General features: G+C 40.1%; 1 long non-coding RNA gene across 1 annotated transcript in view; it reads right to left on the reverse strand.

Annotated features, from left to right (window-relative positions):
* Positions 1–24,397, reverse strand: part of LOC106630758 (uncharacterized) — a 139,460-nt gene that overhangs the window by 94,936 nt on the left and 20,127 nt on the right. The window contains exons 3-5 of the long non-coding RNA XR_012581086.1: positions 22,980–23,062; positions 13,803–20,332; positions 12,083–12,170 (exon numbers count right to left, since the gene is read on the reverse strand). This is a non-coding gene — a long non-coding RNA (uncharacterized LOC106630758). The remainder of the gene's footprint in view (positions 1–12,082; positions 12,171–13,802; positions 20,333–22,979; positions 23,063–24,397) is intronic.

A 24,397-nucleotide genomic window follows, 5' to 3' on the forward strand; every position in this document is an offset into this window, starting at 1 on the left:
TCAGCATTGATGCTAGTTATATTCTTATGCAACAGTTTAAAAAGAAAAGCAAGTCCTCAGTCTGGAGCAGTCCACCTACCAAGTTGCCTTGGAATCAGGAATCTTAAAAAGCCTGCAAGTTTCACCTTTCAAGGAGCAATGAGAAGGAGTGCCAGAACCCCCTAGTTTGTCATGTGCTGTTGGCTTGTCAGCCTGCCACGCAGCTTGCCAAGGCTGAGGCAGGAGAGGCTGCTACACAGCCAGCAGGGGTCTGGCAGAGCCAGACCTCAGCCCTGCTGACATGAAAATGTCTGTGCAAGCCATTCTGATTCCAGCAAGCCAGCAACTTCTGCTGCACAGACATTGGTCACTTTGCAAGGATGGACTATGATTGAAGTTATCCTGTTCTATATTCCTATGAAGAAAGTATTCATGAGAATTTCCCTGGCCAGCCTTACTCAGTTGAAATAAGTCACAGACAAATCATCTTCCCCAGGTCACCTCTGGATATGGAAACCTGCACTGCATTGTGTGCACAGATCTGTCTCCTGTCTGAGCCCAACATCCTTTTCCTCTATTGTATTTTCCATAGAAGAGGCTCTGAAGGTTACCCACTTAACGCTGAGATGACTAAAACTGCAGGATTCGGTTCTGTAAGAGGTCTGGGCACTGCTGTGGATGATATACTGAGCTCACTGAGCTACCCCAGTAATCATTCCAAGTTGGTCTGAGCCAGGGGATGCCACTGCACCCTCATGATTGAAGGCAGCTCAGAGGAGATGGACAAAAGCAGTGAGCTCAGGGAATATTGTAAAGAAAGAGCATCAGTTATCAAAGCAAGCTGGAGTTATCTCGGAGCAAGGAGGGCCTGGTGTCACCTTTGGTTTTAGGGGCACTGCTGCACCAGTGGGCTGCTGGTCACATATATCAGCCTTTCCTGAGATTAGACTCTTTTCACAGCCAGAAGAAATTTAATGAAATTAAATGAGACCACCATAGAGCAAGGAAGAGTTTAGTTGATTTCTAAGTCTAGCAAATAGCACAAAGCCTTGCATTTGAGAAAAAGAATGTGAAGTTTATGAACTGAAACACACTTTTACAAAGAGGCTGTAATGGTGTAAAAATTTATTCTATACTTCTGAGCTGGCACTAAGCATGTTAAAATTCTCAGCTGTTTGATCAAATTTACAGTTTCAGTCCTCCTGAATACAGCCTCTGTTTTTCCATTACACTAACAAGCATATACCCAAAATGCCAGCATCAGCATTCACCAAAAAAAGGACTAAAAAAAAAATTGAAAACCATAAATTTTTAAGAAGATGAAAACCTATATAGAGATCAATGTTCATAGCAATTCCAAGGATATGTGACAGCATGAAGTGGAGTGGGTTGATGAAGAAACATTGCAATTATAAAACCCTGTAATCTGGAACAGGGATAGCTGATTCCTGTGATGGTGTAATTCTGCTGGTTTTAACATTACATTATGTAGCTATGGTATCTGATTAGGTAATTTACATGGAGTGATTTGACAGGAATTTTAAAATATCCTTACCGCTTTATATATCTATTAGAAAGGAACATTTCTATTTTACTGTCTATGGAATGAGGCAAGGAATCTTACATCTTTGAGAATATGAATCCAGCAGACAAGAATTTATTACAAAGTACTTGGTACAGAGTAGAGATTCAGGTGAGATTTTCTTCAAAGTCTGCCAAATAAATAATTTATAAATTGGAGAGATTCACTCATTTAAATGCCTACATTTTATTAAACCAGTCCTCCAACTACTCAAGATTTTCTGTTTGTTTAAAACTCTGATCTCCAATTTCCATTTACTTTGGCCTTCCTTTAACACCACTATAATTCCCTTATTTTGTTTTAACATTGCTGATTCTCCCTCACAATCTGCAAGAGCTTTATTTTTAATTTTTTTCATTAGAGGCTCCTTCTCCAACACTCCACAGCTGTGCTTGTTACTCTGTCTTTGTGCTTTTCTCTAACCAATCTTACACACATACAATTTTCACAACTACTTCAAAACCTGCATCTCACAGTTCTATTATCTGACTTTCTTCTTCAAACTAATATTTAGCCTTCCTGTACATATATCTCCTCCAAGGTAGCAGAGGTATTTTCAAAGGGTTTATTTCATCTACTTGTGCGCAGCTCTGCCTCATGCACTGCTTATATATTCAGCAGGAAATTCAAGCAAGAAGTTAAGATAGAAAGAATTCTTTTGTCATTTCTCTATCAGCTATTGCTCAACACCTTAGACCAGATTCCTAGATTTAAAATTAACCCTATCTAAAAGTACATTTACGCTAGCAAATTAAGTAGTGCCAGGAAAGAGACCACCAGTGTTAAGAGGCATTGAAACTTGTTTTGAATGTTATATTTTTAAGTCTCAAATGGTTTTGCATGTAGCAAATCACACCCCACTAAACAATTCCCTGGAGACAGCAGATAACAAGGATCATTCCCAGAAAAAACATGTCAGTATGAATTTTGCCCACCTGTTCCTCATGCTGGAGGGTAAAACTGTTCCACAATACAGAGATGGTTTTTTCCATGCCAGCTGCCCTCAGTGTCTGAAAACTGTCCAAAGCACATCTAATTTAACTGTAGAGATGTAACCAGTAAGGCCACTAGTATTCACTATCAGTTCTGCCATTTTAAATGACTGTGGAGTTTACTCAGGGGCAGGAGAGTGAGAAATACAAGAGTAATTTAGAATAACATCGCTAAGTGGGTCTTTAATTATTGAATCCTCAAGCAATGTCATTTGGGATCAATCAATGAGGGAGTTTGCACTGAACATCACATTAACTTCTCCAAGAGCTTTATCTCCAGTGTTAATTTCTTTTATACAGTTTAACCATTCAAAGTTTATTTTTAAATGTTTACATATGGAACCAGGAGACAGCTACAAAAAGAGCAAACATAACTGATGCATGTGAAGCTTCCTACCTGGACTTTGCATGGGAATTTAGCATTCATGAGACAGCTGCAGTACATCTTTATTGCTGCTGGCATACTGATAGCACAGTGCTATTTCACACTATTTCACACAGCACTTCAGCAATCCAGTATTCAGAGAGGTTGCATGGATTCAGGTCAGGACTGTAAATCCTATCTCCCAGGAGTTTCATGCTGAGCAGCTGACATTTCAGCAACTCCCCCCCTTCAGCAACAGAGTTTAAATAATAAGCCCAGCAAACAAACCTTGCAAAACAACAACTCTGTCATTCCCTTACTTCATAAGAACTCTATGAAATACATAGATCTGATGAACATACACAGCCTTACAGGCAAACTAAAAGTGCATCCAGCAAGAGTTTGACACTCTTGTTCTGAATCAGTAATATGCAGGCGTGAAAAGATCTCAGAGGAAAAATATATTCCATGCTGGTTCTGCACAGCAGTTCCACAAGGCTTCAACACTAGACCTAGAAGGGCAAACATAGTTATTTACAACCCACTTAGTTCTCAATGTTTCAGAGAACTAAGGTTTTCTACAACAGCTAGGTTTTGAGTTTTCTGAAGCATTTAAGGCTTCCAAAACATTTTTCCAGTATTTAGTTATATCAGTAGCTGTAATGCCAGCTGTGAAAAGTGACCCATACCCCATAAACTTGGAGTATGCAAGACCTGAACTAGGCTGAGAGGAACCCTGGACTCCTTACAGGGCCCTTACTATGATCTTCTGCTGAATCACATTCAGTCAGTGCAGTATCTCCATTTTTAAATTTTGTAAATAGAGGTAATTTTTTTTCCTTTCCCAAATCTTGCATCTCAAAAGGTATGGTCCCAGCTGCACAAGAATCACCTGCCTGCATTTCATCTTTACACCGTTTACATACCACACTATTGAAAGAAAACCTTATTAAAGAAAGAGGGAACTCTGCTCCTCTCTCATCACAATTAAACAGTTTCATCTTTTGTCCTTACAAGAGTTCTGATGTAATTCTTATTTGCATAACACTAAATAGTTCTCAAGTGATAAAACAGAATAAAACTGTCTGTTTATGCATCCCATTTAACCTCACCTTTGCCAAAATTGAAAATCATGACTTCTGACTGCAGAAGAAAAAAGGAAACAGCTGCTTTTCCCTTAAATAACTTTGGCCAATGTCCAAAACCCAGTGGCTGATTCTTCCTCCTCTAGCTGCATCCAAAACCCACTTTCTTATTAATTCAAGAGGTATATGGTGAAATATTCCTTCAGGAAAGACTATGGGGAGGAGGGTAACCCTGTCTGTTTAGATCCTTCCTTATCTAAACCTTCATGTCAGGTTGAAGTAATGCACTTTTTAAACTACTTTGGCAACTGAAGCTGAAAAACAAATAGCTAAGGCAATGTGAAACAGGTGTGGACAAGAAATTCCCCATTTTGTACCATTTTATACCAGTGTAGAGCATTCCCTCAATGAAATCAGCTCTCAGCATTGTGTAGTACCTCACAGGGGACAATCACAGAAAACAGGCACAGAGCTGTACACAGTGGCTCAGGTAAGAATGAGTTGGGACTGCCACCAAAGGTCAGAGGAACTCAGGTGCAAACCTGATGAAGCCACAGAGAGAAACTTCACCAGCCTCCCAGGCTGATGCCCTCTCCATGACAGAGCCCAGATGCTCACGGAGCAAAGCTCCCAATCAGCCCCTCGGAGACTCATGACACGCTCTCAAATGAAGTTCTGAACAACGCACTCAGATCCCCCTCTTTCACAAACCTAACACTCTAGATCTTGTCAATGAAACCCCTAGGGAAATACCAAGCATAATACTAATTAAAACAGGAAAAACCCAAAGGAACTATCTTAGAAAAAACTGGAAAAAATTCTTCATTTTTTTCCAATTGAAAAGAGATTTGCCAAATTCAAATTAATATAAACTAATTCCATGCAAAGCTTTAACTAGCTTTTGAATTTTTATCATTGCTGGCTGATAATCACTTAGTGGAGCAATAAAAGTTATATCTACTACTACCTCTGTCTGAGAAACCCAGATAATTAACAATGGAGTGAACACATCATTTAAATGAAGAACAATGGAAAAAGAATTCTAAAATAATGCACAAGCCTGAGCCTTGGAAAATTGATACTGTTAGGAGTCACCCAAAAGCTGAGGTAACTATGCATTTTTTTCATTAATCAATGACTAAGAACAGAGCTCAAGGAAACCTGCAGAAAGGATAGTTTGTGAGAAAATGCAACAACAAAGAACCTGCTCATGTTTATCTAAGTGATTAACTCCAAATTCACACACACCATGAAATAAGGCCCTTTTGGATAGCAGAACAATGAATTATACCAACACTGTTCTGACAGTTTCAGGTGGTATAACAGGCTAGCACTGACATAACTACCTAGCATGAAAACAAAATGTTTAAGAGCGTGAGTCTACTAGCTATTAACAGTTTCCATCAGCAGCTACATAACTGAGATTAAAATAGCCTTCTGAGGGATCTCTACAACTTAATAGCATAAATAGCTAAAAGAATTTTATGTTTAAACGTATGCTAAAAGCAGGAAGAATTACAATCTGTTTGATTGAATGCCTGATCTTCAGTACAGTTATACAAAAAGTGGATCTGCTTTAAAGTCCAGCAAGATACACATGTTCTAAAGAAGGAGCATTCCAGAGATAGGAGACTGCATCAGCAGCTGGAACTAACCAGGAACAGAAGCATACAGGATAAATCAGCCACATCCTCAGGCTGCTGATTTTTCAGTGAATTACAGAGAAACTTTCTATTCGTACATTTTGGGCTTTGGGCAGTTTGCCATTAAAAACAAAACCGGCGAATTTACATCCCACAATCTGCATGATATTCATGCTAAATCTGTCATGCCAGCTCTCATCATGCCAGCTCCTCTACCACTGCTACAGGTGTCAACTTTGTCCATGGCTGGCACAACTGAAGACAAACTGGCATTTTTTTGTATCTGTTTTCAACACAGGATCCACTGATAGTCAACAAGAAAAGCATTCAAACAGCAATTAAGTTCTGCTTGCTTGACTTGCATCAAAAATACAAGAAACCATAAAAGCTCAACTTAGAATTTCATATTCCTTTTCTAACCAAATCTTTTACAGTGCCCCCATTATTCTGAATTTTTTTCGGCATAAACTAACATGAAGGAAAAATTCCCTTTTGGTCAAAATCCTCCAAGCTGAAACTAGGGCCTGTTCCCACTTTCTCCATGATTTATGTTATTCCTGAAGGATCTTCAGCTGGTCATTTACTCACACTGCACTTGCAACCTTGAGTTTGGGTTTTCTTGGTCTTTTAAACTCAGGTAATGCTGACTTCATCCTACATATGTAACTAATTATGCAGTCACCTCTGCATAGAAAATAATGTGACACTTTTAAGGATTTTTAGAAGGTCTCTGGTTCCTCCACGTTCCTTTATGTCTCTCCTATGACTCAGCTTGAAGAAGCAGAAGAAAGAGTAAGTGATGTTGTGCCTGAGTATTGTTATTCATCCTCTACTGGCTGGAGCTCTGCTCACCAGCCAACACATGAACAAGTGTCCCCATCATTACATGTGCAGTTATACCATTGCTTACATTAGTAGAGCATAAGATTCTATTTACTTATAGAAGACTTGCCACAGTAAGATGCCATTTCTTGTTTGGGACTTCTACAAGCTACTGTATGAAATTCTTTAACTTTTATTCCAATAACAAAGCATTTTTCATTCTTTTCTAAACAACTCACTGTAGAATCAAAAGATTAAAGATTATTTTTTATTTGAAGCTAGCATGTAGCAATAAATAAAGACACAACAACTGTAGAAAGGAAATGTGCAGAGAGAGCAAAAGAGTAGAGGTCTTTGCCAAGAATGTCAGTGTGAAATAAGACGTCAAACATCAGTGAAATTCCAAGTCATATTCTCCTTCCAAAACTTATTACCAAGTAGAGTAAGTAGCGAGCAATGAAAATGCTGAGAAATGTCAAAGCTGGATAACACTTTTTTGTCTCCCTGTGGGCCTTTTATTTTTGTCAATTAAAATCCATTACAACACTGGATTCCTAGAAAATAAGGTTCAAAAACCAAAGGAAGAACTGCTCTCTTAGCAGTTTTATTTCAAATTTATTATTTATATCATAATTTTATTTTATTTATATAATAATTTATTTCAAAATCTGCTTTAGGCCTGACACAGCTTAGCACAGCAGAACCAGAAGTTAAGAAGTTGGGGGGTTTTGTCAGATTTTTCAGCATCTGCCTCCTTCATATGCAACCACTACAAACAATTTAACCTAGGACTGCTATTTAAAGTGGCTCTCAACTCTACTGGCCTTACAATACACTTACTGTAACAAGAATAATTGCAAGCATCCTCCCACAGTTAGCATAACAAAATGGAAAAACATTCATCCTCATCAATATTTGTATATGAGGAGGGAGTTAGGAATCACTGCCCTTTAAGCTATGCCTATATGCCAAATGTTATTGTCAGACAGAGAGAAAGCAAGCCCATGAGATCTCACTAAGGCAAGGATTGCTTTAGTATCTTACACAAGTTGAATCTAGAAATGCAGCCCATTCCATAAAGCTTGACACCATAATTCCATCACTACTTGACACCAGAAGACAGAAAAAGTAAATCAAACCCCATGTCTAAAGCTAAATATTGAAGAGCATGTCAAATTTAAAAAAAGCAGCTGATTGTAATTGCTTCCATTAAAAAAAGAATTTTGCAAATGAGCACAGAAAAGTGACTTGTTTTATAATGATCTAGATGAAAATCAGCCAAAATAGCTTGACTATATTAATCAAATTCATGTAAATGTTACATTGAATCATTTTGGCTGGAAGAAACCAGCAACCTTACAGAGTCCAACTGTTAACCTGACACTGTGAGTCCAGCACTAAACCACGTCCCTAAGTGCCACACCTAAACCTTTTAATACCTCAAGGGTTTGGGGCCCAACCACTTCCTTGGGCAGTCTGTTCCAAGGACTGACAATGCTTTCTGTGAAGAAATTTGTCCTGAAATCCAATCCAAACCTCCGCTGTTCCAGCGTGGGGCCGTTTCCTCTTGTCCTGTCATTGTTACCTGGGAGAAGAGACCGATCCCCACCTGCCTGCAGCCTCCTTGCAGGGAGGTGTAAGGTCCCTCCTGAGCCCCCTTTTCTCCTCAACAACCCAGTTCCCAGTTCAGACCCTACACCAGCTCCATTGCCCTTCTTTGCCCCCCAGTCTTAGATGTGCAAGATGAATGGACAGAATTGCTATTTGAAGAAAAACTAGCGGGTATCAAGTGATTAAATATAATAATGTCCATGTTAAATGAGCTACTTTATTAAACCCCATGAATCAAAATAAATTGGCTAACATAAAAACCTACCAAAAGACCTAATCACTGCATTAGGCTAGTGTGATCACTTAAGAGATCAATCCAGAATTAGTGTAGTAAATTAAGGTTTAACAGTATTTATTACTTCACTGAGCCCACAAAAAAGTTCAGATGTAGGAATTCAAATCTAACAAATTTGTGATCCTTGTGTGTCCCTTCCAACTTCTGATATTCTGTGATTCTATGAAAATTACCACGAAAATTATTATGCATTATTGATGACTTAGAGATACTCTGAAACACGGGACAGTATTTCACAATCCTTTTCTAAACCCATAAGACATCACACACATTCAGCTCTTCTTAAGACTGCTTCTTAATAGTAACCTTTTGTTGCAGGTTCCTCTGCAATGCAGTGGAAAGAAAGAGTTAAAAACTTCCCTCTCAGTATCCTGACAGTTACCAGAATTATAAGGTGGTTTTGGATGTAAACAACCAGGCTTAACAAAGGAGCTTCCCAAATTCTCCATCATGTGGAGTTAGGATTTTATTATACCTCCCCCCAAAAACCCCACAGATATGAATTTAACAAATTCTCTTTAGAAGTTATTGTGTTGGGAGTAAGATACTCCAGTGCTGGCTGTACTTATTTCTTAACTGCAGCACAACTGAAACTGAAGGAACTGTTAATTCATGGTCTCAGGTGAAATTGCAGTGCTTTACATTCCTAAATAATCACCCAGCCTAGAGCAGATAATTTTACCTGTGCAATTCCAATACTGTAATACTGAGACAGTGAGTGCACAGAACTCCTTAGATTTATCTCAGAAATTGTCTTACAGTATCCACATTCGTCATTTCATCCCTAGCCTGGATACTAAACTCCTAGCAATTTGATCAGCAGAGCTTTTCCTGTCCTAACACAATGGCCTGTTTACGCTCATACATACAGTTGCCAAGATACTTCTTTTTAATGAACTCCCTTAATTTAAAACACATACATTGGGCACTCTGCTTGCACAAAAACCACTGCACCACTGAGCACCATTTACCTATGGAGTCACAAAAGACAGCTCAGGATGATCAACAATCTCCTGTCTAGAGATGAGCAGGACCCTGTTTCATTTCTGTTTATGTTAAATCTGCCTTTCTGGCAGTAGTTACAGTTATCACTCCCTTAACAGGGTAAATGCTAAAATGTGTGTTCATTTTACCATTAGATTACAGGGATGAAAGGGGTTCCTTAAAAATAGCAGCAATTCCCACAGCTGCTTCCTCACCCCATTATATCAGGTTTATGACTGTAGCATCATTGACATCAAAATGGACAATCAAGACACTACCTTCTTCATCTACAAGAGTTGCTTTAATTAGAACTCAGTATATTAATAATAATTACCTGGTAATGATGTTCATCACCTATATGCCCTAATTTTCAAAGCAGTGCATACATACCACATTAAGCAATTAATTCTCAGAACAACTTTATGTGACAAGCAAATTCTATCTCCATTTAAAAGACAGGAGAGCTGTAGCTAAATGATACTCCCATGAAACATCATTTAGAAGATTAGACCATGAATATGACAGTATACTCATGCTTTCATCTTCTGCCAATACAACACAGTTTTCAAGGTAAGATTTATACTATAACTGTACTAAAAGAGGTATAATTTGCAAGAAAAATAAAACAGAAAATTAACATATAATGTAGCTCAGTATATTATACTTTCAAATAATGCTGGAAACCTTGGGCTATGTTTCAGCCTTTTACACAGCAGAAACAAACCACCACCATGATTTCCCAAGTATTCATTACAATATTCTTTCCCACAGTGACAAGTTCCATGGAAATCACCACACTGAATTTCATTTTCGTTTTCACTCCTTAGTCATTCTAGTATTAGAGACCTGATTTCTAAGCATATAAAGGTTTTAGGATGTCTGAAAAAAACCCACCAAAATAACTTCCCTACTAGAAATTATAAACTTTATCTGTGAATCTGTATTGCCTATGGGACACTTTGATGCTTTTTGGCTCATTTAAAGGGAAGATAACTTAGTTACCATAGCAATACCCTTCCAGAAACAAGACTTTGTTTGAAGTTGTTTCAGGTTCTGCTCTTTTTTACCAGATGCTCCTCCAGCAGTGCCAGACTGAACAAATTTTGGTTTCGTAAGTGTCAAATATTTGACAGATGCTTCAGTATTTCCACCCAAGAACTGATGGCCCAGTTTAATCTCATCTTCTGCCTCTGTGTACAGGAGGCAAGCAGCTGGGGTTAGCTCTGTTTGTCATGTCTGTACCATGCAGAAATAATTGACTTGCTGTAGTTCCCTGGTTCAGGATTGCTGAAATGATCCCGGTTTCCCACCTGCTTCATTTACAGATGGATCCCACAGTCAGGCAAACCAAGGCAAGTGTTTACAATTTGATTTTATTTGTTGTCTTTTTATTTGTTGTCACCTCTCTGATTCCAATATTATAAAACATGCCTTAAAATTGAGCTCCACTATTAGTACATCTTAAGTTACCACTGAGGAGTTCAGTGACTCCGAGCTTGAATCTCCTGTGTCAAATTCAGACTTCCATAACCACAACTCCAGCAATCTGCATTACCAGCTGTGACCATAACTACTTTGTTTTCCTCTGTAGTATTCCCATAACCTTAAAATATTAAGAAAAATGCCTCTATGTAGTCCTACTCACTCGGGAAAATAAAAAAAAAAGGAAGCAGGACACAAATTTCTTCCAAAGACCTGCTAGCAATGCCACGCATTTCTTGACACAACTCCTCTTGAAACAAATAAGCTGTAGTGTTTGGTTGGCTTTTAGAGAAGAAAGCAGCCACAAGCTGTATCTTTCAGATCAATTTGCCTTTTACTACTTTACCTGGCAGATTATTAAAAAGCAACAGTGCCAGCCAAATTATCAAAGTGTGATGATATAAGCCCTGTTCTTTGTGCAGTTACAGACACTGCTGGACAGGCTTTTAACTGCTCTTGTCCATGTGTTAGACAGTTCTAACCCAGCTGTGTGGAGCAAGGTGACTCCAGGATGGGAGCTGTACTGAAGACAGGTAACTCTCTCCAAAGGCTTGTTGAGCTTAGGCACAAGGTTATGGCCACAGCTCTTGCATTCCTTGCTTGGAGACTCTGGCTGAAATAGCTCATCTCTTGCAGAAGAACCATGCTCAAGCCTTTGGAGGCCTTTTGCACCATGACCTGGGCAGCTGTGTCCTCTCTTGGCTGAAGTAAACTACTCTAACAAGACTTCAGTCATATATCTACAGCCAACTACTTCATGACTGGGGCAGGTGCAGTACTAATGGTCACATTAATGAAATACAATAAAGAGATGCTATAGAAAAATCACAATTCATTTGAAAAGACATGTTTTGAATACAAGTCCTAATTTATAAATATAAATGTGGCCCACCCCATAAAATGAGAAACAAGACAATGCCAGGTAGGTGACCATTAAAGAGAAACAGTAAACTGATGGACCCACACGTACAACATCATCCCTAAGTTCTCCAGCACTTGCTATCATCACATTTCCTTCTCTGAATCTTGCTAGAGCAATACTGCAGTGCCACAACATACCAGAAAACCAATTGTTCAGTAAGTCTGATTTGTGGCAATACCATCACCTCTCTCACCTCTTATTTTACCATCCTCCTCCAGAGCATTCAAAATGCAAATGATTGAAGAGAGAGGAGGAAGGGGAGAATCAGTTATGTGAAGAACCCTTTTTCTTTAGAATGGACAAAGGAAATATTTCACTTACACACAGATGGAAGCTTTACAGGGAAGGAAGTTTTTGGTTTTAGGTTTGTTTTTTCCCTGTCAGGTAATCTGCACAACAGGTGTAGACTCTGTGAAAAAACAAAATAGTTTTCCAATGTAAAAATAAACTTCCATAACACTTCATTCATAATTTTCTTTCTTGCATTGAACCAAGTTTATCACGGCAATTCACAACAGTTGGAAATTGACTTCATTATTTGAGTCATCAGGCAGACAATACAACAAAAAGCAGAAATTTACAAGAAACTCAACAAGAGTTTCTTGTAACTTCACAACTTGTAGCAACAACTCAGACCACAAGAGGAACACCAATTAAATCCCAGAAGCAAAGCCAACAGGAAATGTTGGTACAATTATTCACTAGATGGGCCTCAAAAGAGCCCTCTCCCAAGTCAAATGCACACCCCAATAAAACACTAGATACTCCTAACACTTCTAGGTCAGCACGTCCTTTCCGTGCCCCTTTAGCTTGGAGCGGGCTCAAGTATGTGTGAAGAGCTGGGTCAGTTTAGCAATAGTCCGTACCTGATACAATCTGCACAACAGATTGTAGAAGACCTAAAAAGACATTTTATGTATTGCCTAGAGACTTTAAAATACGATAAGTAGAAGAAACTGCAAGTTGAAGATTAGTTAATGCTATTAAAATGGACAGTTATCCTAAGGGATAGTTTTGCACTGAAATTTTTAGCTAGTTTGTTTCTTTTCCAGCTGAAGCAAGAGCTAGCAAATCCCTGCCTGACATTAGGATAATTGGGACGTAGGAAACTTTCATTAGAATAACAATCCAAGAGTGCTTTGTTAAAACACAAAATTCTATTTGCATTTGCTGCTCATAGCAGCATTGAGCATAACCCAGATGTTACTTTCATATTCAAAATTTGGAGACTTTGTTTGAAGTAGCCACACATTAGGATAAAAGTTCACAAAACAAACCAAGAAACACAAAGAAAAATGTCCTCCAGCACCTGACAAAACAAAAACCGCTCCTATTTGGAATTCATGCTAGGCAACACTCGCGATGAAATTGGTATGGAGGGCTTGTTAGCTCGAGTACCCAGAACTACTGCAGAGAGAACCGAAGCAAGGGAACCACCAGGGTGCCCAAATTGCTGCCATTCCTTCTCATGTCACACAGACATTTCCCGGGACAGCAGCAGGGACAGGACCCCCCAAACCCACCGAGCCCCAGGCAGGGAGCGGGGGAGCCGCGGAGCCCGCACTGAGAGGCAGCGCGGCCGGGACCGCGGCGGCTCTGCGCTCCAAAAAAACAACAATAACAATAACAACTACAACGCGAGGAAACTTAAGATCCCCAGCCAAGCCATCCCAGGGAGAAAAAAGCAAACAAACAAAACCCACAGCGGCAAGTTGGTTTTAATTCCACCCGTGCGCACAGTACGGGTAACACCTCCAGTAACACAGTCCTGGGCAACACGTCCAACACTCCCGAGACATCGCGGACCCACAGCGCTTACAAAGCCTCCATCTCTGACAGGGCTACTCGAGAGTCCGCATTGCTGCCGCTGATTAACGCCGGTGCTCGGCTAACCGGAGCTGAGCCCGCCGAGCATCGCGCACCTCACTGCCGAGAGCGCACGACGCCAGGAGAGCGCCGCCCTCTGCCCCCGCCCGAGCACGGCACGGACCAGCACGGACCGGCGCTGCTCTGCCCGTGCCCAGCCCCGCGCAGGCCTTACCTGCAGGTCCTGCGGCCGCCGCCCGTCCAGGCCTCGAAGGGAAAGGGGAATATTGCCCACGGCGGCGTTTAAATATCCCGCCGGTGTCACGTGACCGCGCCGCCATTGCCCCGGGCTGAAGGTGGCCTCGTCTCCTTGGTGGCCGGGGACGCTGAGGAGACACCGAGCCATTTAAAGCGGCGATGTTTTGGTGTTCGGTGTGCTCGCTAGTCCCGCTCTCTGGCCCTCAGCCTTCCAGCACGTGCTGGCAGCAGGGCTCCGGTTTCACAGCGCTGTGAAAGCAGCGTTGTGTGAGGAGATGATGGCTACCTGGCGTTCCGTCATGGACAAGCCAAGCCAGCCCGTTTGTCAAAAGCGAAAGCATGTCCAAAAAGGGTAACAAAACTATTCCGTGTAAAAAAAATGAACCAGATCCACTCTGAAACTGTCTGAAAGCAAAGAGGGTCTCACTGTCAAGCCTCACCCAGAGATTAAGTAGAGTTTGAAAAAAACTTAAGTTGTTATGAGTGACCATCTGACCATAGAAGTGGATACCATTCACCAATCAAATGTTCCCGTAAAATAGGAAATAACAAAGTACAGTACTCAGTATCTCCACACCTCCTGCCGTGCTGCCGGCAGGACTGCTCTTGCTTCACCAGCTGGGCTCAGGACTGAAGGCACCGACACGGTGGTGTTCCCTTGGCACTTACATTTTTGATCTTCTGTCACCGTTTCCCTTAATGTAGAAGTCCTTTCCTGTGAGAGTGTGTGGCCTAATTTTTTAGGTATTAAATACCTAATTTTTTAGGTATTGAAGGAACAAGATTTAGGGCTGTGTGCAAGAGGACTTCCCCTTAATGGCTTTTCCCAATACTGAGGCATCACTCAGCCACAACCTCTTTATCTGACCTTGTTGGTACTTGGGTTTCCACACACAAAATGGCACAGCCTCTCACGTTTGGCTGTGCTGCCGGCACTCAGCCGCCCGTGTGTGCCAGCACAGGTCTGCCTGGTGTCTGGGCTGCGCTTAGAAACCCTGCCTGTGCTCACAGAGGCTTTTGCTGCCTGTTCTGTTTGCTGGGTAGATTCTGTGCCCCACAGACTGCAGTGGTTTAGGAGCACAGAGTCAAAAGGGGCTTCCTGACCCGCAGCGTCCTGGCTCCAAAGCTTTTTGTTAAAAATGCCAGAAATGTCTCATGTAGACAAGTCCAAGCATCATCACACAGTGGGGGAGGCACACTGCCTTGTGCCCAAATGTGCTGTATTTTCACACAAATGAAACAGTAATAATAGAATCCTGGGGCTAATAACATCCCTATAAAAGCAGTAGTTTTCCTAAATAAAGCTCCCAGGTGGGCCTGGTGTAATATCATATCTCAGTCTGTAGAAAAGGGTAGAAAACAAACCTTAATACCTGCTCATGATCTGATGTGGAGACAATTCCCATTTGGCTACATATCTGTGCTTGGCTTTATGCTAAGTGGATTAGCAAAACACCAACCAAACACATCTGAATTTCATGCTCTTTGGTTTTCCTGTCAGCTTACTAACACACATTCTCCACAGAATTCAGATTTTCCTCTTGTGTGAAAAACATAATACATCAAGTGCAGATTACTCTGTATACCTTGCCAAAATCCTACCTGAAACTAAAGCCAAACTACAATGCTGCGGAAGTTAGTAGAAATACTATTGCAAAGCCAAAGAGAATGTAAAAATAAATACATTAAAAAGTCTTTCTGATCTCCCGTGGGTACCTTAGAGAAACATGGAGGCCTGAGATTAACATGGTGTTAACACAGTGCAAAAAAAAGTTGTGATTTTGAGCCTTCTGCTGTTCTGCAGACATTCAACAGCAGGAAACTAAACATTAATAGGACAGGCTAAGGGAAAAAAGATTTTCTTAAAGAGGGCATTGTTTGTGAAAAAAAGCTAGTAGCCCGCTTCTCCTCTACTTCCTTTCCACACCTTTTAAATTAAGTAATTTTAATTATATGCATCTGCTGGATTCAAATGCCATTATTTATCCAGAGTCCATCACTCTAAATACAAACCATCTGGCCCATCTTTCTGACAACACTTTCTCCAGAAGTTTTGGGGCTGGTCCAGCCTGCCTAGCAGCAAAGTCAGCCAGACCTTTCCTCAGAGTAAAGAGTGGCCCTCCAGTCTCCTCCTACCCTCTTACAATGAAAGGAATTGCCAACTTGAATTTGACACCTGTTCTTCACCTGACAGAACACACGTGCAGGGAGCAGGTGATGGATGAGCCAGCACTCTGCAGATCAGCAGATTTCCCAGTCTCATGTCCCAGTACTTGGATGCCTTACAGAAGCACCGGTTTTAGGAACTTCTGGACATTGAGTATTTCGCTGTTCTGCTGGTTTGTTCAACCACAGTTTTGGAAAGCACCAGGGGAATTTCACTTGAATGCTGGGGTTGACAAACTTTTCCACAGTAGACTTAATATTTGGCACACATTTCTCAGCTAGAAAAAGTGCTGCTCTTTCTAGAGTTTTTTTTAAACTATTCCTAAGCAATTCATAGGTACTTTATTGGTATTTGCCCTGGGAATTATTAAATCTTTGAGTAGAAATAGTATTTTCTTTTAGCAGGTTTGTGTTCAAACTACAGTGTACTGAGCTTAGGTTTGGTCACCATATTCAGAGAAAAGACATTCTGCTGCTACAGATTTACTAATAAGGATTGACCACTGGGCTGACATCTGAATGAATCAGTGTATTCCATGAGATTGTTTCACTGGCACAAACATTAGTCAGAGATTACTTTCTGGTAATTCCCTGGTAGAGGATGATTGATATCCAGTGTCATCTCAGACTTGTGTTTTCCTTCCTCTCCCATGTTTGAGGGACTACATGTGATGTACCACAACAAAAACTGCTAATAGCTGACTTTGGACCTATAGACTTCTTTTATTAGAATTACAAAATCAAACTAATTGACATAACTTGAAAGAAACTCTCTATGGTAACTTTTAAAATTTTTGAAGTATGCTTCTTTTGGATAACATGCTATCTTTAGAAGACCACATTTTTGGAGAGGAAGAAGAGACAGCAGCTGTCGGACTTCAAAGCATTTTTAATATTTGGGATGAGGCATTGCATTAGGAAGCCTGATGATCATTAAATGCTTCATGAATATTGTTTCCTCTTCTCTTGTAATCCATGCTTGTTTCTTTCAAAAAGCTTTCCCTTCAGCTGTTTACAATAACATAGTGGCACCAAAAAAAAGCTCAATTAGGGGTTTCCTATTCCTGAGTTGCTTTCATGTGTTTGTATTCATCATGGGCATTACTAAGCACCTTTTTCCTCCCTTGCCTCGTTATTGTTATCTCTTCGTTCTTCCTTCTGTTCTTTTTCTTACTAATTAGACACCTTTCCCCTCCCAAGTTACAGAACTAAAGTGTTGTTTAACAGCATCTCATAATTCACTCGGAATGTGTTATATCCTTGGCCACACTGGACATCCACATTTTGTGGAGTACCTGGGAAATAGGTGAATGTGCTCCCAGGCTCAGAAATGTGTGAATCTTGGACCATGCTCCTTTTGCTTAGAAGGGCAGAATCAATGAGTACAACACTGGCAGCATGCAGAGGCCAGGAACTGTCCTGTGTGCCAGAAAAGGGATTGAAAAACCTCCCAGTGGTGGTTTTACTGTAGTCTTGTCAGGATTCAACTTTAGATCCTGCCAACTGTTTTAGGATAAGAAGTCAGTCACAGTAGCTTCCTAGGCATTACAGGAATTAATACAATCTTTAATAATCTATGCAAAAATAAGGCTCCAAGGTTTTATCCAGCACACATGCTAAGCACTGGATCAGGACTCATGTTTCAGAACTGTACATTAATCTGCTGTTCTGTATGGTCATCATTTTAATATTTAATGGGCTTTTGCTGCTCATTTAGAGAATAAACCTTTCTGATTGCTGTCTTCTCCTCCATTGCTTCTCTAATGCTGTGTTGGGCCTCAGCCTTTCATTCAGGTAGCCTGGGAGCTGAGTTTTTGAATGACAGCTGCACACTGGGTTTTCTTGAGGGGAACTCTGCAACCCTTAATTGTGCCTGAAAGACCCAATTGGTTCCTGTGTGCTTTTTTAAGGTATCACACAGATTAAGAGCAGCTCTCATTTTCCATTCACTTGCTTCCCATTGGGAGAGCCTGCACAAATATTTTTTATTCATTGATGCTGAGATCATGTCTATGAGGAAAATACGTGCTTCATGCACAATTCACCCTAATTTCAACTGACATAGCCACCTCCACAGGCATTTCACAAACTGCAGCCTCATGCAGTTTAGGAGACACTTTACCAAAGCAAGACAAAGAACCATGCACATGCAAACATAAATAAATGGAAATTTTGAAGGATTTGTAGAATTTAATTAAACCCAAAAATGAATTTATTATTACAGACTCATTTCATAGATGATCAAACCAAATACACAGGATGAAAATGATGCCACAAAACACATTGTTCTGACATGGTGTTAGTAAGAACAGAATTCTAGTTTCTTAAACTGCTCCTTTAACTGAGAAATGAAGAAATCCCAGGGTTAGATGTGGATGAAACATTTTACATATACAAGCCTTTTGAATTAAGTCTTCCTTAATTTACATCAAGAAGTTCAACTTTGAATTGCTACCCTTAGGGATATAGATTTAGGTTTGGAAGCATCTGCTTTCATTAGTTCAAGTGAGTACTGCCTGCAAAGCAACATGAAAATCCCAGAGGAAAAAACATCATCCACTGATAGTCCCAACTGTAGCTTAGTGTAGGTGTGGGAACTCATGTGCACTCGTGGGCTTCAAAGCAAGCAGTTTCCTTCAGTTCAGACTTCACCAGTTCACAGTGTTTCCATGATCACTCCTTTAGAATGGACAAAAAGGGAAGTGCCGTAAGACGCAGCCCAGTTTCAAGTCAAAATAAATCAATTCCCTTGGAGAACAGTGTCACATGAGAATTAACCTATGTAAACCACCCATGAGCTTCTTCCTCTCTTTCTCATTAAAATTAAACCTACCTCTTTACTCTGAATGCCTGTATTAAATCACATCCTCATCATTTTTTGCAGCATTTTCACTTTGCAGTTCTTAAGGCATTGACTTATTTTGCTGCTCATCAGCCCAGGTGCAAGAGCTGCTTTATTGTACTGATGAAAAGCCACTGGTTGCCTGCCAGTGAAACAGAATAGAGTGGGCCTTTAAAATAATTCCTGGGACACTTCCAGGGATGAAATGGTATGTTTTGGCTCTTTTTCCTGATAATACCTACAAGCCTATAGATTGTCATGATTTTTCAGTGGAACCATTCAGGACTGGAAAATAAACTGAGACCCCAATTGCTCATCCCCCTAGAGAAATGAACAGTCCTGCTGGCTGAGTTTACTTCACTGGAATTCAGCCAGACAGAAAGAGATAAAAGACTTTTATCCCTCTGCTAATAGTTCTGTCCACTTCTACCTTCATACTGCTTGAAGAAGCAGAGAACTGCCTCTCACAGCAGTAGATTAGAGCTAATGAAAAAAATGGAGAGAAAAAAAAAAGGTTAAGCAAGCAACAACTGAAAAATATAATTGTATTGATAATGAAAATAATTATGTTAGTAATTGTACCTTGCACTGCTTTTTTACATTTTGTATTATCAACTTTAAGTAAACTTTAATCGGATTAATGTTGTCATCTACATATTTTAAATGCCAAAAAGACTTCAATAAAATAGCCCCAGATTAACTAATTGGTGGGAAAAAAAATCCACAGTTCATAGAACTACCGGAATACACTGAAGGCACAAATGCAAATACACTCTAGAGAGAAGCAAGGCAAATGAGTTAAGAAAACCAATTCCTTTTACAGAGGGAAATGCATTTTTTAATGAAGTGCAAATCTAAGTATTTCTAATCTTCTACAGCCTTTGTTGTCAAAGAGATCAGGTGCTGAAATCATGTCTGCTTTGCATTACAAATGCAAGCAGTGCTTTCCAACAGAGCTGGTGCCAGCCAGCACAGCTTCTCCCCCAGCCCCTGAGTATGGTCAGCAGAGGTGCTGTCCCTGGCATGGGTCGGGCTGGGACTGCAGTGCTGCTGCTTCCCTGTGGCACAGCCCAGGCCAGGCATTTCTCCCTCAGCCGCAGCAGGCTCAGGCTCAGTAACTGAAGAGACATTTTCTTGCAGATAAAACCAAATCTGAATTACACAAGCAGAATGAGGGAGCACTTTTGAAAGTGTAGTCCAATGAAAGAGTAGTCCAAAGTGTCCAGGGCTTGTGGTGAGAGAGGAGATGTTCTGTGCATAGTAAACACCGGATTTACTGAAATTAATCCCAATCACTTGTGTGGGGAAATGAGTTTTAAATTATGTTTCCATATCTGTTCCCCAAAGGTTTCAAATGGCTTTTTCAAAGGAAATGGCTTGACTTTGAATTTTCTTCCTAAAATAATTTGGTGTCAGATTTAGCTACTCATTACATGTGAAATTCAAGATAAGGAGGTCAGCTTCTGGTGGATGCCTCTCTGCAGCAGCAAGTGGGGTTCCTGAAAAGAGATAGAGTTTTATTAGAAAGATGGTGCTAGGAAATTTAGCTTTTTGCTGGTGGAAACAGAAAATATATAGGATGTACTTTGAAACAAAGACATTCAAAAGCCCCTTTTGCCTTTGTCATTAAAAACATCATACCAGATTCATAAAAATCTATTTTAGTTTATGCTTCCTACATTACTAAAAAGAAATAGTAGTTCTAAGCTTTATCCCATGGGAGCTTGCATAAAAGAGAAATTTGACTTTGCCAAAGTAGCATCTTCTGTCTTCTCTGCATAATGCATTCAGTTCAGCTGCACACTGTTCTTTCTCCTGGCAGTCAGCATATGCAACAGTGTGTTTATGCAAGTTTGACCTTCCTGTTCTTCCCTGTCTCATTTCTGTTTGCATGAGCACTGTCAGCTGATAAAGTGAAGTACATTTTTAAGGTCTCTCTATTTTGAAAAGCCTTGAAAAGAAAACATCTTTTTCTCTGGCACAAAGCTGTTAAAAATAGACCAGACGTATTCCCTCCCAGCACAATCATAAACCAACAGTTAAAGGCCCTTCGTTCACGTGGGTGAATGGAGTCCAGTACACTTGTGCTGTGCCCAGCAAAGCCTCTGTGAAACACAAAGTCAGTTAATAGTCCTGCCCTCTCTGCCAGCTGGATAAGTGATGGCTCTGTATGGACCCTAAGCCTTGAACCTTGAACAGTTACCATAAACCCCTACAAAATTATCCTTCCTAATTTCCCTTCCTTTCCTCTTTAAAAGAGGAAAATTCTTGCTTTACACAGAGCTGATGCTATGCTCCCACATGTTTAGCCACCCTATGGCTCATTTGATTTTAATCTCATTTGATTTTATCAGGGTTTCAATTTTTTTTCTTTAATCTATGCCTGAATGTCCCTTTCCCCTAATAAAGTTACTCTCATTAATTAACCTAAAAATTAGAATTAATTAATTTCCATCAACTAACATTATTGTAATATTGGCTTCACAGTTGTCTTTTCAAAAGCATAATCAGTGCAACTCAATTAAATTAACCAAACAAATAATGGGGATTTTTTTCCTGGCATTTGAGCCAAAAATCAGCTAGTAATCAGTTATGAAAGGAAAAGCCCAGCTGTAACTTTTCTAAAAACCAACATGAAATAATGAGAAAGGTTTAATTTCCATGTTCACATAAATATAGTTAAATGTTAATGTTTCCTAAAGACAAAAATATATTGAAAAAAGATCACTTTCCTTGCACAGTGACTCATAGGAATATAAGGATAGGGCCATTCCATCAAATCAGCTGGTTTTCAAATTGTGTCATTTCTTTGAAATATATTTAGAAGATGGATGGAATAGTCAATACTACAAAAAATACAGGACATTACAAATGCCAAGACCGGTTTTTCCTAACTGGAGATTATTGATGTAATTGAACCTCCAAACCCAGCAGTGCTAGTCTCACCACTGTCAGTTACAGGAACCTGTTATCAGCAGCTTATGGCTTTGCCACATTTTACATATACCAAGAGAAACTCTTCTGTCAGTTATAGGGAAGATTCTGGGGAGCAAGCTCATAGGTTAATCTGTCATACAAGTAATTTAAACCTGCTTAATTGGGAAATTTATTATCCCAGTAGTTTGACAAGTGAACTTAAAATACTGTGACCTAAAAAAAGAAAAACAGCAAATAATAATTAAAAAAAACCAACCAACTACCAATAAATTACTTTGACGGCATTAGTAAGTTTTTCATCCACAGAGAGTCAGAGTGGTGCAGCAAATAAGGCACTGAGGTCACACAATGAATGAGAAAGATGTAAAAAAAATATTAAATAGAGAGTGTAAGGCATGAGAAGAAAGGTCAAGAGCAGGGAATGAGGCAAGAATCTGGTGGAAGAATAAAGCAAATTGATTTAAATGGTGAGTTAAATGGATGCAGTGATAATTTTGGTACATCCTAAACTCTTAGTAAATTCATTTTACATTATTTTCCTTGCCCTATCATAATAATGTCAGCAGTGCTATTTTCTGTTCCTCAGATTTGCTTTGTACAAGAAACACATTATGTGCAGGCAGTTTTTAACAAATTGGTCAAAGAAACTATAACAACAAAGTTATAATCAACAGATGCTGTAATTATATTGTACTTCATGGATAATAAATCACTCTTAGAAATGCTTCAGCATATATATATTTTATTTTTTCAACTCATGCATTTACTGTTCTTGCAGCACTCTGCTCACCAGGTTTTCTTTGTTAATGGAGAGTGTGAATAGGAATAAAAAAGATGAAAAAGCATAACTGAATTATTCATGCTAATGATTTCACACCTAAATATTATGCGAAAAATACTAACCATGCTGTTAAAATAAAAGGTAGCTTGACTTACTAAATGATTCTGAGAATGTTTCACTTGTGAAAAGGTTTTCTGTACATATTGCTTGATGCAATATAATTGAATATTGCAAAAGTTTAATTCCAAGGTCTTGGGTTTTGGAAGGCATTGACAGGCAGTGGGTTTGCATTTATGTTCCCCTAGGGGATGTGGAGAGCCATGCAGAGATCCTTAAAGAGAAGGCAGCCCAATGCCAGGTAATCTGAATCTCCCCTGGAGAATTTTGGGAAAGTTACAAATCCACAAAAAGAACAGGAAAGTACTTGCCTGGCACGAGGTAGCAATTCAGAGGACCTGCACTTAAAATCCAGTCTGGGGCCCAGGCTCAGAAGCACATGACCCACCTGAAACTGCATAAAACAAAACACCTGGATTTCAGCACCAGAATGGCAGTTTCATGTTAATGATCTTAATAACATCTGTGAAAAAGTTTGATTTATTTCTCATTGCAGCCGGAAGCTTAAAAGATGAGTGGGCTTAGAGCATAAAATCACCTCCAGAGAGGAGTCTATGTACAGAGCATTTTGTGGGGTTTTTATGCTGTCCAGACCCCTGTTTCTTTTAATACATCTCTTTCTATAGAAAAAGACATCCCTGCTGTGTTAGTGGTGGTGCTCAAAATGTCCTGCAAGTGCAGTCTTGCTCCCTGCCCCCAGTTCTGAAGGTGGGGTGGGTACCATAGTATGAAGCTGAAACCACTGAGGGGGCCCCTCCAGGTGGGGCTTTGGTCTCAGTGCAGCACCACAGCTCCTCGCCAGCGCTTTCACCCCACACTGTCAGGAGGCTGAAGTGCTGTCACTGTCCTGATGGCACCTGGAACCAAGGCAACACCACAGACTCGGGGCTGAAATGGAGGCACTGCTGGGTCCGTGATCTCCTCTGTTTTACCTTCTTTCCCTTTGCTGAATCCTGAAAAACAGATCATATCATGTGCTTTGGCTTTTGGCAAAAATGTTGTAGCTGAACTATTTTCAGCCTCAAAAAAATTTACGTTTTCAATGACAAATTTAAACTAATTGCTGGTTTTGCTGTTGCTTCAGAGTCTTGTTTTTTGTTTGATCAGTTCAAATATTTATTCGTGAGTGCCACTCAGGAAGCAATTTAGCCCATCATCTCTTCTACAGCTGAGTGCCACAAATGTGGTTTTGAGCCAGAGGTTATCACCACAGAGTAAGCAGCAAGCACAAGTGGTGATTTGGCTCAGGCTGAGCTCTTCCTGGGATGCTGGCTCTTGCTCAAGGAGCAATAATTTGGCATCCCATGAAAAGGGCAGAGTTATCTTACAACTACAGGGCAGAGACACGTACTTAGAACTCTACTTCTTGTTTCAGGCCTGGAGACTGACTAACTTCCAGGTATAGTCACAGAACTGAGATGATTACAGACTTCTCATTTCTGTAGATAAAACTGGGTTTTAAAACTCAGGTGGAAGGGGAGAAAAATGAAGTAAGGACTGGGAGAAAATTCATATTTAAAACAAAACTTTGGTTAAAGGATGAATTATAAAGGCGAGTGACTGATTCTTCTACTGCCTTAACATTTGACTCATCCTCCATTGCAGATCATCACAGACCCTTCTGGGAACTTTGTTGGACATCTGTGTGGGCCTTGTGTTTGTGTGAGGTTTGGATCCATGCTCAAGAGCAAACCTTCAGCCTTCTAAGCAATTAGACTACTGCTTGTGT

Source organism: Zonotrichia albicollis, chromosome 7, assembly GCF_047830755.1.
Source record: "Zonotrichia albicollis isolate bZonAlb1 chromosome 7, bZonAlb1.hap1, whole genome shotgun sequence".
Classification (NCBI taxonomy): domain Eukaryota; kingdom Metazoa; phylum Chordata; class Aves; order Passeriformes; family Passerellidae; genus Zonotrichia; species Zonotrichia albicollis.